General features: G+C 41.3%; 1 protein-coding gene across 1 annotated transcript in view; it reads left to right on the top strand.

The window, feature by feature from the left end:
* LOC309701483 (NACHT, LRR and PYD domains-containing protein 12-like) overlaps positions 1–14,983 on the top strand; it is a 442,279-nt gene that overhangs the window by 224,232 nt on the left and 203,064 nt on the right. The window lies entirely within an intron of this gene.

Below are 14,983 nucleotides of genomic sequence, written 5' to 3' on the forward strand. Positions count from 1 at the left end.
TAAGGCCTTGATTCTCTGAAAACAGTATTTCTTATAACTCAGCAGTATCATGCATCATAAAACAATATCATTCATTCACCATAAATCAGCAGTCTGATGTAATACAAATCAGTCTGATAAATCAAATAGTTATCACCTTCTTCTAAGTCTGGAGAATAATGCAAACTAAAACTACATAATAATTTCACAATCTTTAATTAGGGGTACAACGTGGCATAAGATAATATAATAATCTTACACTCATAGTTATGGAATTATAGAAATTTATAGTCTTGAGTAATAAACTGCAGCAATATTGATCTGACTCTAAGTTCTCATCACGAAACTCTTCTGATCATTTCATCTGAGCACACATTTGAGTGAAGTCTCACTTTAGACCACACAGATGTCAAAGTGAGGTCTGAACAAGACGTCACTCTTCAGTGTCGGGGACCCACAGATGCAGATATCACAGCATTAGAGTGGAGCAGACCCGAGCTCGAGTCAGACGACTCTGTGTTCTTCCAAAGCCATCACTCAGATGAGAACTATCAGCACGAGTCCTTCAAATGCCGAGTGGAGCTGAGACGCTCATCCATGAAGGAGCGAGACGTTTCTGTGATTGTGAGGAACATCAGCATCAGCGATACAGGAAGATATGAATGTAAGATTACAGCCAACCACAGCATCTGTGGTGAGAGAGTCATCAAGGAGTTCAGGCACTCCATCAAGCTCACAGTCACAGACTCAGGTGAGATTCTAGAGTTGCAGGGCTTCCTCCAGAGAAGCTGTTAGAAACACAGCTGCATCTTCTTTCTCTCACACACAGAAAAGAGTGAGACAGAGTGAGGCATCAGGGAGTTTAATTACCAGCTTTAAGACAAATGAATGAGAGTGCTGAATGATAGCACTCATGAGTGGTGCAGCATGCTTTAATTACTACCCACTAGTGAATGTGTCAGCAGCTGAAACTGTATTAATGGTGATTTAAAGAAACGAGTCCCAGTGTGTAGACCAGGCAAGCTGCTTCACTTGTAACACACTGGCAGAAACCCCAAGTCAGTTAGGATGACTACCTGAACATTTGAATGTTTCCACTGGTCACTGAGGTGGTACGTTACAGGGATCCAGTCTGTTCATTTACAGGACTCTACTAGAGCTGCTTTGCATGACTCACAGTTGAAATAATGCTTCTTTGTCTGATGCAGGGCCTTGGTTCACCCCATCAGTCGTGCAGGGGGTCGTCTGCTCTGCAAAAGTGCACTTTAATGTAAACTGTGCAGCAGTGCTGCAAACTAATCCAGACGAAATAAAAGCACAATGTCAGGAGCTACTGCAGTTCAGCATCAAACGTAGGCCAAATCAATCATTAATATGATTTTCATGATCATCTTGTTTGTCTTAATGTTCTTATGATTCAAAGAAACATCCAGCAGCTGTGAGATCGGCTGTACTGATTTAAAATGAAGTGTGTACGGCCCCAAAGCCTCTGAATGAGCTGCAGATGTGTTTCAAACTCCTGTAACAAAAGCAAACATGTCTGCATACCGGCTAACTTTGTCCACACACTGTTTCTGCTCTGCAGGTTTCACAGATGAAGATGCAAATAGTGGAGGATACGGGGATGGAGGAGATTGGGTTGGACTTTCATTAATAGTTTGTCTGTTAGTTTGGGCTGTTTGTTGTTCCTGCTGCTTCCGCTGTCGTCATAATTACCTGCAAGGAACTAAAGCCATTATAGCAGCATCCTCCTGAAAACAACATCTGCTCTGCTTTTCCACAAGAATGAAGATGCAGAGGTCTGGCTTTAGGATCTGAGCTCAGATAACATCTGGAGTTTAAAGCATCATTTTAATCTTCTTCTGCACAAAATGGCTCAGTCGAGTGCTGCCAACTCCAAGAGGTTTTTGGAGGATCGGGTGATGGAGATCTATAAAGTAGGAGTAACATTATATAGCTACTATGTCAAAATTCTATAGTATGGTATATGATATGGCACAGCCCTGCTGTAAAGATCAAATGTGTGACAGTGAAAGGTGCTACAAAGAAGTCGGGAGAGAAATGCTGCAGAAAAGTCTCTTTAGCAAACAACGAGCAAACATAAAGCCCGTCCAAATGAGGATCTGTTTCTAAATGTTTGGTCCCCTTTGATTTCTTTATTTGCCAAATGATCTGTCCCAACAGTTGAGGGGGGGGGGGGGGGGGGGGGAGCTGCTTCTAAGATGTCCTCAGGTAAATATGGAGTGAGTGTAAAGCACAACAGTTCACTCTTGTAGTTTATCTTTTTTTCTAAATCTGTGAGTAAATATTTATTTTCTCTTTTCCTTTCTTTTTTGTTTCTTTGTTTGTTTCTCTCTTCTTTCAGTCCCCCCACCCCCACCCCCGATATGTGTATTTGCACAGGTATATCCCATATGGAAAAGAAATAGTAAAAACATATATGATTTACTCATGAAAGTGGTCACTTTCTCATTACTTTCATATATTTTTTTAGTAAGTATATAAAACATACAAGTTTCATTATATAATTTTTCAAGGGATCTTATATGTGCTTTCACTCCTGTATGCTTTTCATACAAGTTTCATACAAGACAGATAAAAACGTTATAAGATTTCTATATATCTTTTCCATATGGGATAATGACTTCAATGTATTTCCTTTGGGGGTTTTTTCTCTTGTTTGTCTGCTTTGTTATGTTTTAATGCTTTTCCTGATAATGAATAAAAACTGTTAAAAGCCTAAAATCTTATTGGCGACTTATAAAGCACTGAATGGACAGGTCCCAGGGTGTCTGTCAGACCTACTGCAGCCTTATATGCCCCCTACAGCTCTTAGATCACCAAGGTCGAGGCTGGTTCTTAGAGGTGATCGTGCATTTACTCACTGGCTTTTAATACTACATGAGAGTTATTTACTCATTTTTATTAGCTATTTAGCATTGATGTTAATTGATATTGCTATTTTATTGTGTAATTTGTATGTTTGTACAGCACCACTGTTGTAATTAAAAGTGCCAAATAAATAAATAAATAAAATAAACAACGTTCTGCACATTTTCACTTTGATTTCAACCTTTATTTGGATCATTTTTACACACAAACTCTGGAAAGAACATTTCTTTATTGTCACGCTGTTTTAAAAAAAGTTTTAACCCCGCCCCTACACAGGGGCGTGCCCACAGTGGGGGCACCGACCCCATTGGGCGACAGCGTGGATATGACCGGTGCTGGAATGTAACAGAGTACATTTACTCGAGTACTTCACTGATTGAAGTATTCCTATCAGGATGTGTCAGACGTGATTGGAGCTGTGAGGATTCAGGTGTGAACACGTTTGAACACAGCCACAGGTAAAACACTGCCCAGGTAATCACCAGCAGGACCTTTAAATCACCAGCAGGACACCAGACGCGTCTGGTGTCCTGGTGCAGCCACAACAACCTGGTGCTGAATGCCCAGAAGACAGTGGAGATTATTGTGGACTTCAGGACGCACACAGCCCCACTCCCCCCCATCATCCTGACTGACACCCCCATCACCTCTGTGGACTCATTCCGCTTCCTGGGTACCACCATCACCCAGGACCTGAAGTGGGAGCCCACCATCACCTCCGTCATTAAGAAAGCCCAGCAGAGGATGTACTTCCTGAGGCAGCTGAAGAAATTCAACCTGCCAACACGGACAATGATGCAATTCTACACTGCAATCATCGAGTCCATCCTCACCTCCTCCATCACTGTGTGGTACGCTGGAGCCACTATCAGGGACAAACAGAGACTGCAGCGTGTTGTGCGCTCTGCTGACAAGGTGATTGGCTGCAGACTCCCATCTCTGCAGGACCTATACACCTCCAGGACACTGGGGCATGCAGCTCGGATCTCAGCTGACCCTTCTCACCCTGGACACAGTCTGTTTGACCTGCTCCCCTCAGGCAGGAGGCTCCGGTCCATTCGCACCAGAACCTCTCGCCATAAGAACAGTTTCTTCCCCTCTGCTGTCGGACACATGAACAATAACCGTATGACTGTTCCCGCCACTAACACATGACCCTATGCTGTGTTCACTGCATCATTCCATGTTTGGCACTGATCACCACCTGCACTCATGTATATATCATGTATATATCTTTCTACGTAGCACTTTTAATTCTTATTCTTACTTTTATTTTTTCATGTCTATTTAAGCGCAACTTATGACACTATGTTTGCACTGAAGCACCGCAGCAATTTCCTGATGTTGTAAACCTGCTCAACATTTGGCAATAAACCCCTTTCTGATTCTGATTCTGATTCTGATTCTAAACCTTGCTGGGTGGATCTCTGGAGCTCCAAGAAAGTCCACAGCTGAGGGGAACTTGTTTTTTGGGGCCTGGGTCACAGCGAGGACGTCAGTGGAGAACGGGGAAGCTGAGCTGGTCTGTTACGGTCTGAAATAAATAGCATGAATATGATTATTGTACAGAGCACAAAGCAGACGGCCATGTTGCTTCAGTTCACGTCTTATTTGGTGTGTTTTCACTGAGGGTTCGGTGGCAGACACGTCTGAGCTCAGTCTGCTGTCAGAAACACTGCAGCACTCCAGGAATTTACTCACACTCTTTCAGAAAGTCCCACAGGAGCCAAACAACAGCCATAAAGGCGCTTCCTGCTGGGACGCTCGGCCTCACACCACAAGCAACATGTTCACAAAAACACTGAGCACAGCTTTTATTGTGAAATATTAGGAGGAAGCTGAGTAAAATTCTCCTTGAGGTGGAGGTCACTGAGATTCAAAGCCGTTAAAGATTGACAGCCAAAAAAAAGAAGCAAAACTTCTATGAAGAGCTTACAGAGCGCCGTCAGCCTCGGGATGGTGGGGACAGAGAGGCTGTAACTACATCTGCTGGTGTCACTGTGACCTCAGAGCAGTTTACATGAAACATGAAACGAATTACAACTTTTGCGATATTAATCCCTTTGACCAGCTCATGATGCAGAGTGTAGACTGTATCTGTGATAATGAAAATGATTTAAGGACTGGTTTATGACACGTCTATAAAAAATATAAAGTCTGTACAAATGTGAAACTACAAAGTTAAAAGCAGCTGGAACGACAGCTGTTCAAAGCTGAACACTTACATCAGCCAGAAGACAGAGTGAGTCCTCCATCTCTCTGAAGGAGGCCATCGTGGTGAGCACAGATGCAGCAGCAGTGTGGATGTGTCCACTCTCACAGTGTCTCTCTTTCAAGTTTGTCCTCACATTCTCAAAAAAAGAACATGTCTATGCAGATGCCCAGAGCCTAACAACACACCCGCTATAAAAATATTTTGCACCACCAGAGAGAGAGCAGGAAGAACCAGTCTCAACAAGAGACACACACACCTGATTTCCTGTAACTGCAGAGGGGAGGAGCCACCCGAGCAGGTGGGAACAGGAAGAGAAACAGCTGAGCCTCCGTCAGAGCAGCAGGAGGACGGTGGAGCTGAGGCAGGGTGAGTGTTAACACCACATTGTTGTAGTTTTGCTGTCAGAGTCTCTGAGTGTGTTTGTTTGTGTGACTGTAGAGAGAAGAAGAGTCACAGTGAGCTCTGTAGCTGTGATTGGCTCAATAATCACCTTCAATGGACTGAACGCAGAGAACGAGCCGAGGAACCTGACAAACCTGTTTGTGTGTGTGTCTGTGTGTGTGTGTGTGTGTACCTGTTTAGACATGTTTGTGAGGACAAAGAGTTGGTATGCTACTATGTGGGCTAATAGAGTCCCACAAAATGGCCGTCCTCACGAGTTTGAGGATATTTTTGAGGCTTTTTGGTGTCCTCACTAAAATCTGAAAACAAGTGTCTGTGTGTGTGTCTGTGTGTGTATGTGTCATAAAGAGAGTCGAGTTCACGGTCGCACACTTTCTATCACAGAGGCTGTATCTCAATTCTATGGAGCCCCTCTGATGACATGGTCCAAAAAAGAAATCAATTGTGACCACGAAATGCTAGTTGGTGGGCACGAAACACTTGACCAATAACCGTGATCCTTCCCAGGCCCTTGCAGTTGGTTGACAATAAAATCTATCCCGGCGTCCAGGTCCTGTAAAGCAGCTGGGCTCTCAGTATCCTGTTTAAATGTCTCTCCGTAATAATGGTTCCTTGCATTGCAGGCTTTTCAAAATGCATTTGTAGCTCATTCCCAGCCTAAAATAAAACTCACTCATACCGTCTCTGTCCACGGTGTATATGTTTAGCCTACTCTCATGCTTATGTCTCTACGCAGCTGTCCAGGAATTGTATCAATATGATATGCGCACGCTAACTATTTCGTTGCCACAAATGCGTAATTCGTTGCCACGTTAAACCCATTTCGTGCCCACAAATTAGCATTTCGTGCGCACGTTATACCTATTTCATGCCCTCGAAAATAGTATTTCAAGGGCACGAAATAGTATTTTGTGGCCACAATTTATTTATTTTTGGACCATGTCATCAGAGGGGCACCGTACAATTCAGGTTCTGCAGCCTCAAAGTACGCAGCCTCAACGGTCCTCAAGGGCCGCGTACTCAAAGACCGCTAAGGCCGGAAGTGCGAGGCTTGTGAAATGGGCGGTCTAGCCTCCGTCGCGCTGACTAGGTTGCCTAGCAACCATGATACTAACAGCTGGAAACGTTTCACACAGCTTTGTTTGACAGAAATGAAGGAGAACATATTTTCGTTTGTTTCTACATGAGCTTTGTGTGATTTGATAAGTATCTGAGGCTGAGACCACAGGACTGTAAAACATGATTGTTGGGCTTCATTTCTGTGCTGAACAGTTATTTTAAGATTAGCTAGTAAATAACAATTAGCTAATGTTGTTCATGAGACTAAAGTCATCTCACTGTGGTAATGTAAATATAATATGGCCAATATTAAAGTTATTGTCAGATTATTATGATATATTACAACAGTGAGTTTGAACTCTGTGTCAAAGATTCAAGTTGCAGTTATTTATATTTCCTGTCAACTTAAATCTTCACTCAAAGACAAGCATCTGTGACAGTGTGTATACAGATGTATTATATAAGAGACAAATATTGTTCGTTTAATATGTTGGCATCATTACATTTGACTCAATGCTTACATATATGTGTAAAACGCAAGTGTACGAGCTGTGATAACTGTTTCTGATAGAATGAAGAGTAGACTGATATATTAAATATTCCTTTATTGGGTGAGAAAATCAGACCATGTCATAACTGCTTTAAGTCATACAGAATAGATATCAGAGCCTTAAACAGGCTGACTTCTGCTAAATGGGTCAAACTGGGCAGAAAGTCTACAAACACTTAACATCCTTATATAATATGATGTAACACTATAGATCAACTTACCTCAGAATATATAAAGCATATAAACAGTTACAGCAATATGATGCAACAAACACAGCAGTGCTACTGATCCAAAATACTCACAGCTTCATAGAACTGAAACAAACATTTATTTTTAGCTCCAACTTTAGGTTTCTGAACATTAAACTTGTTGCTGCCTGTAACTTGAAGGCCCTGAGTACTTTCTCCCACACTGAAAACACTGGAATGATCAAATTATTTGAACATTACCTAATAAGACTGATTCAGGACAGACAATTAGTTATGTTAAACTTTTCTAGCAGTCCTTCACAAACAGGGAACAGTCTTCTGTCCACAAACTGGACAGAAGACTGAAAGCAAAGCAACCTACATGGTCCTTACCATCGGTGACCCTGGCTGTTTAGGACTTTATTTTAGCCTCAACCAGCGTTGCCTTCTTCCTGTTTACCCGACGTCATCGGAGCACGCTCACCCAAAGCTGCTTTATTGGTCGCCATGCCGATGGGATACGAGGGGAGGTGGAGCAAATATGAACAACCTACAAATACTGCCTGCTACCACGGATGGACAGACAGTTAAATTAGCTCTCTTAAACACAAGATCTGTATCAAATAAAACTCATGTTCTTCGGGACTTTTTTGGTACTCATGTACCTGGATGTCATGCTCCTAACTCAGACATGGCTGTGCGCTGGTGAAGTGGCACCCTTGCTGGAACTTTGCCCCTCCGATGCCAGCTTCTTCAGCTACCCCAGCTTAGGAGGGGAGTGGGGTAGCCTCTATCATCAAAGACTGTTTTAAATGCCAACAGATACAAAGTCCTGGTGCTTTTACCTCATTTGAGTCCCAACTTCTGACTTTAAGCTGTCCCGTGGTTCTAATTATAGTCATCTATCGTCCACCTAAATATAATGACTTGATTATTTCGGAATTTTCAGACTTCTTGACATGTTTTATCACTCACTATGAAAGGATTCTTACAGTGGGGGACTTTAATATCCATCTATGTTGTGAGGATAAACCCCTGGTCAAAGATTTCTTAAATGTAACTGATTCCTTAAACTTCACACAATTTGTGTCTGGGCCAACACATAAGGGCCACACCCTAGACCTTGTCTTGGGCTACGGGCTGAATGTATCAATGACTGAAAATTGTGTTTTGCCTATTCTAGACCACTCAGCAATCTTATTTGATACTTTAATCCCTAAATCTCCAGCTTCTGAGAGGGGAAAATTGCCCCTCAGATCATCTCGTTATATTAGCCCCAAAGCATTGCTTGGAGTTAAATTACATCTACCTGATGTGTTGGACCCTATTTTTACCCAGGATGTATGTGTGGACACCTTGACTGCAAATCTTAATAATAAACTTCTTGAACTACCGAACTCTGTTGCTCCCGTAAGGAAGTTGAAATGTCCAAAAAAGGAACCCTATGCCTTGGTTCTGAACTTGAGAAGAGATTGTAGAAAAGCAGAGCGTCACTGGAGATCTTCCAGACTAGAAGTATTTCTCCAGGCTTGGAAGGACTCATTGTCTTCTCTTCAATCAGCGATGTTGACAGCGAAAGCAAATTATTTCTCAAATCTCATCATGAGCCATAAACATAACTCAAAACTCTTATTCAACACAGTGTCGCAGCTTACAGAGATTAAGTCAACTCTCTGCTGCTCTAATTTGATGGCTCATGACTTTCTTACGTTTTTCAGAGACAGGGCTGCAACACTTAGGAACAGAGATGGGCAGTAACGCGTTACAAGTAACGCGTTTCTGTAATCCGATTACTTTTTCAAGTAACGAGTAAAGTAAGGGATTACTATTGCAAAAACGGTAATTAGATTACCGTTACTTTCCCGTAGGAACGCTGCGTTACTGCATTACTAAAACCGTGATTTTTTTGCGAGAATGTCTCATGACAGTGACGTAAGCAAGTGCGAAGTTCGTGGCAACAGCTGTGTGCAGATCAACAATGGATAATATATCGAGTGCGGGAGAGAGTATGAGCATGCAGCGTTTAAAGCGTGGAAGTACTGACCTTACTTTGAGTTTGATTCCATAAAAAGTGACAAAAACATTAGTGTCCATTAGCATTGTGCGTGGGAAGAAAACTTCTTTTTACAGCGAAAAAACCCCTAAACTTCCAAGCAAGCACCGAGTGCGCAACGACGTAATGGGAAATTCACAGAGAAACCCGCGGATTCTTCCACTGACCGCTGCGGCATACCTGCACCAGGGTAAACCTCCGCCTACCCTACTCCTGCTTTACAGGTGAAAATAGAGCAACAGGACCGCTGAGTCTTTGACTTTATTTATTTTCTGGTGTGTTTTACTTTCATCTATTTGAAAGACTGAGTGTAAACACACCAAAAAAATATTTTATGTGCTGGACTGTGCAGAAAATAGGTTTAAATGTTAAACTAATTTCTTCCAGTCAGAGAATGTTGCATATAATTAAATTTTTGCTTGATGCATAAAGTCAAAAGATTAAAACTAGTAAAACAAGTTTTAAAAAGAGACTTTTCCATTTGATTACATTTTGTATGATCGAATATGTAGAAAAAGTAGAATTGGGCTGAAAGATCTATCACTTTATCACCTCTTCAGGTTGTAAATCATGTTTTTAAAAAGTAACTAGGCAACTAAGTAATTAATTACTTTTGAAAATAAGTAATCAGTAAAGTAATGGGATTACTTTTGGGGGGAAGTAATCAGTAATTAGTTACTGATTACTTTTTTCAAGTAACTTGACCAACACTGCTTAGGAATCAGATTACTCCCTCCTCAAGCTGTTCATTAGACTACTCAGCTGCTTTGCCTGTTGGTGCTGATAAAGTGTTCTGTGACTTCAAGGTTATTTCCCTGTAGAGATGGCACGATACCACTTTTTTTTTTATGTCCGATACCGATATCATAAATTTGGATATCTGCCGATACCGATATGAATCCGATATAGTGTATTTTTTGATCAATAAAACTGTTTTTTTTAATATCTTGCTTTTTTTTTTTTAGAAATCTAATAAACTTAAACCTAATCCATCCTCCCTATTCTGGTATTTTAAATAGTAAGCAACCTAACTAATAGGGCTCTAAAACTCCCAGCAAATAAATAAATAAATAAAAAATAGGGAACCACCCTCCACCTCATGATGCTTAATTGACGTAATCCACTTTAATTTGATGCAGTGTGAAAAAAATGCACAGAAATAAATTATTTTTCAAGAATAATTAAATATATTCAACATCTTTCTTCAACAGAACTGCAGACTGCACAGATGGTACCTTCCCAAAGGAAAAAGTACTATAGCTTACTAGGGTATATTAGACTTAACAGTTACTATATACAGTAATGGACTTCTATACATTTTACATCAGATTAAAACTTTGGGTGTAAGATTCAGATAATTATTTATTAAAAGCTAGACATTTTAAATGAGAATAAGAAAGAAAAGTATGTCTTTGTGCCCCCTTTTCCCTGTTAATCCCCTATCGGCCCCCCTGGCTAAACTTTGCTAGATCCGCCCCTGCAGAGTTACCAGCCGTCAGCTACATAGAAAAGGATCCTGGTTAGGGATGGGTATTGATAAGATTTTCACGATTCCGATTCCATTTTCGATTCTGTTTAACGATTCGATTCTTTATCGATTCTCTTATCGATTCTCTTATCGATTCTTTTTAAAAAAGGAGAACACTAAGGTCGATTAGCTTAGAACTTTGTTTTATATCTTCTCTTTGAAGAAGATAGAAATTTAGGAGTAACATGGCCTTACAAACCCAACAGTGAGATCTTAAGAGATCCACAGCCTACGGCTCTTCAATGGGGTGTCACAGGATCCCCGGGGAAAAAATTGTAAATGTAAAATAATAAAATAAATATTCTTCTGTAGCAATAACAAAGTATAACATAAATTATTCTGTAGCAATTACACAAGAATATCCAGTAATGTCCCTGCCTACAATTAAACACATTCACTTACTGAAAATCGGGGCATCTGCTGTGGCAAATGGGTGCAAGCCTTTGACCACAAACTTAGTCACTGCTCGGTGACATTCGCCTATCCTGGCCTGAAAGGAGACGCTACCGGTAGACTGCAGCGAGAACTGCCAGCGTCTGAGCCAGACTCTGTCTCTCTCATCATGGTCACCTAAATGCACAGTAATGGCAGGTTTTGTAATAAGGCAGATCGCGCTAACATAATATGCACTGTTAGTTGATTATTTACCTGCCACATTAACGGGAGAGGACGAGCAAACGTTACCGCTGCTGCTGGGTTGAGATTCACGAGTCCGGAGCAAAATTAAAAACATGACATTCAATTAAGGTCATCGTGTGTTTTGTGAGCAAATGCTTTTGCATATTCGTAGTGTTTCCTCCCTTAAATGAAATATCTACTTTGCAAGTATTGCAAGTTGCCCTGTTGTCATCCGTTCTCATAAAGTATGACCAAACTTTTGAGCGTTTGAGCTGCTTAGGCGCCGTGTTTCCTGCCAGGTAAATGACGCTCCGCAACGTGGTGACGTCATTCGGGGCGACTGGAATCGATAAGGGAATCGTTTGCAAAAATGGCAAACGATTCCAAGGAATTGAAACAGTGGGAACCGTTTTTCTCAACAAGAACCGGTTTTCGATACCCATCCCTACTCCTGGTGTAGAAAGTAATATTAAATAAATTCTAACAACAGCGTATCAAGCTTAAACGTGCTGCTGTTGTTCAGCTGCTGGTTTCCTCTTTCTGGTGCAAAGTGGGCCAAAAACAAACAAGAGAGACGGACTAGCGACAGAAAAGCCGATCAGCTGATCATTGATCAGTTTCATGATTGAAGTAGCAGCAGGAGAGGGAGGGAGAGAGAAGAGGCAGTCGCTCCATATATCGGTTGTTAAGCTTAACGCGGGGATGCTTTACAAACATTCAGAGATGAACTTACACACTTGCTTTACTTCTCTCTGGGATAACTTCCTCGGAGATGAAATGCCGGGTTGGTAGCGAGGCTCCAAATACACGCAGCCGCTCTATCACATGACGCATACTGCTGCGACGTGCTACGGTTATGAGCCGAGTTACGCCATGTCGCAAGTTTTTGATATTTAATGGATCGGATTACATTTTTAATTTCTCTCCAATATCCGATCCAGTAATTTCCGTCAGTATTGGACCGATACGTAATATTGGTCCATCTCTATTTCCCTTTCTGGATTAAGGAAGGTTGTAAAAGCAGCTCGATGTACAACCTGTTCTTTGGATCCTCTACCAGCCTGGGCTATAAAGGAACTGTGGTCAGCATTAGGACCCTACAACCTGTTTCTTTTAAATACTTCATTGAGTCTTTCCTGAATGTTTTAAATCAGCTGTGGTAGTACCAATCTTGAAAAAGCCTGGACTGGATGTTGACATGGTCGCAAATAGGGCAGGGTATCGTCACTGATTTCTAGAATCGATTTGATTCCGATTCACAAGGTCCTGAATCAATTCGATCCACGATTCGATTCAATTCGATTTGAATCTGGGAAATTTTGCCTCAGACAGTCAGAAATATTATAATTCAGATCAGTACATTTACATATTTTTGTGTCTATAAAAAGGAAGCTGACACTCGCAAGACTTTATCAAAGGTGTGAGCATCACAGCAGAGGCCTTTGTGTCAAAGTAGCTGAAGATAAAACAGAAAAACATGAAGGTGGTTTTATAAAAATATTCTACAGTAGATCAAAAACGAAAGAAAACCATTAATCGACATATGAACATTACCTCTGAAGTTACAGCGGTTTTATGACAGACACAGCGTTTTGCAATTTGCATAATTTTAAAAAGTTTAAATTTGTTCAGAAGCCTGTTGAACGGCAGAAATTAGGTTTTCTTTTTGGAAGTAAGTAAAAGGAAAAAAACAGCGGCCGACAGCGCTGTAAACAACGGTAGACTTGTGCGTAACAAGCAAGCGAATAATGCAGAAAACAGATTTTAAGACAGGAAACTGTGTGTGTGAGAGAGAGAGAGAGAGAGAGAGAGCTGTGCATGACGTGTGATTTTATCCTGGTGGAAGCAAAACAGCAAAAGTCAGAGTGAGTTCATGACGATGTTTATGTGAAGCGTAGTTTGGATCTTCTTTTGCTGCTGGTTCAGTCAATATTGTTTGGAGAGAGATAAAACTAACAGCTTTAGAATCAGCGTAAAAAGGACGTAAACACAAAGCTCGGAGCCGCCGAAACATCAGAATCAGCGAGCTGTCGGCTTTCAGCCCCGACCGTGTCCGTGCCATCGGGTGAGAAAGGCGACATCTCACTGATTCTGATGTGTCGGCGGCTCTGAGCTTTGTGTTTACGTCTTTGTGCAGAATCCGTGTTCCTGCTCTCATTTACTGTTTCAGCTGTTTGGTGGTTGTTAAAGTTTTGTGAGGTTTAACCTGAGATTCTGGCGTTGGTGCAAAATGCAGCTGCTCGCATTTTAACAAGAACTGGGAAATTTGAGCACATTACCCCTGTTCTGAGATCTCTTCACTGGCTACCTTGTCAGGTTCGAGCAGATTTTAAGGTCCTGCTGCTCACCTACAAGGCTTTAAACGGATTGGCACCTTCATACCTCTCCGACCTTTTACACCTTTATGTTCCATCTCGTGCTCTCCGATCTCAGGACTCTGGTCTTCCAAAAGTTCTTAGAGCCAGAAAAAAGACAATTGGAGAGCTTTTTCTTTTCATGCCCCGTTTCTGTGGAACAACCTCCCACAAGATATTCGGCAGGCTGCTCTGTGGAGGTTTTTAAAACCAAGTTGAAGACACATTTGTTCACCCGATCCTACATGTCTTAATTCTATGGCTTTTAGTTTTTACATTTTTATTGTTTTTAACTTGTATTGTGTCTTTTACCTGTATTGCTATGTATCGCTTTTATTTTATTTATCTCTTTAGTTGTACAGCACTTTGTTTGAAAGCGCTTTATAAATAAAGTTGTTATTATTATTATTATTATTACAAGGTCCACGTTTACGGGAACATCTGCTACAGATATGGGAGAATATTTGATTTCTATTGTAGACAGAAGCCACGGGTGTGTTCAGTCAAACGTTTAGAATAAACTTTGGTCTATAAATGTGTTTCATGATTTATTTTTAACTCCAACTGCTTATTTGTACTATGCTTTCATTTCAGAGCGCAATGAGAAATAAAAAGGATATTTTCAATAAAACTGTCACGATCCTGGGTCTGTGACTCAGTGTTTTCTGTTTTGTATTGTTAATCTTTGATTTCATGATGTATCTTTGTTTATTCTTACGTTTTGGTTCTGTGTTTTGTTGTACCTCTAAGTTCAGTCTTTCTATTTCCTGCTTTGTTGTGAAGGTCCGTGTCTCATGTCAGTGTGTTTAGTTTGCGTTTCCTCTGTCTCGTCTTGTCAATCACTCCCAGATGTGTCTTCCTTCTGTGTCTCATTCCCTCGTTATCCCTCTGTGTATTTAAACCTTGTGTTTGCCTCTGTTAGTTGCTGGTTTGTCTGCGTATCTGTCAGGGTCCTGGGTCTCCTGAGCTAGTGGTTTCAGTTCTTTGTGATGTTTGTGTTATGCCAGTTTAGTTTGTGAGTTATTCTATGCTTCCTAGGTTTTGATTCCCTGCCCCCCTTGTTTCTCTGTGCGCTCTGTTCTGTGTTTAGTCTTCTCTGTCCATTTGTTCCGCCCTGTGTTGTTGCCTTCTGTGTCTCCCTCTGT

The sequence above is a fragment of the Aulonocara stuartgranti genome (assembly GCF_965226115.1).
Source record: "Aulonocara stuartgranti genome assembly, chromosome: 23".
Taxonomy (NCBI): Eukaryota; Metazoa; Chordata; class Actinopteri; order Cichliformes; family Cichlidae; genus Aulonocara; species Aulonocara stuartgranti.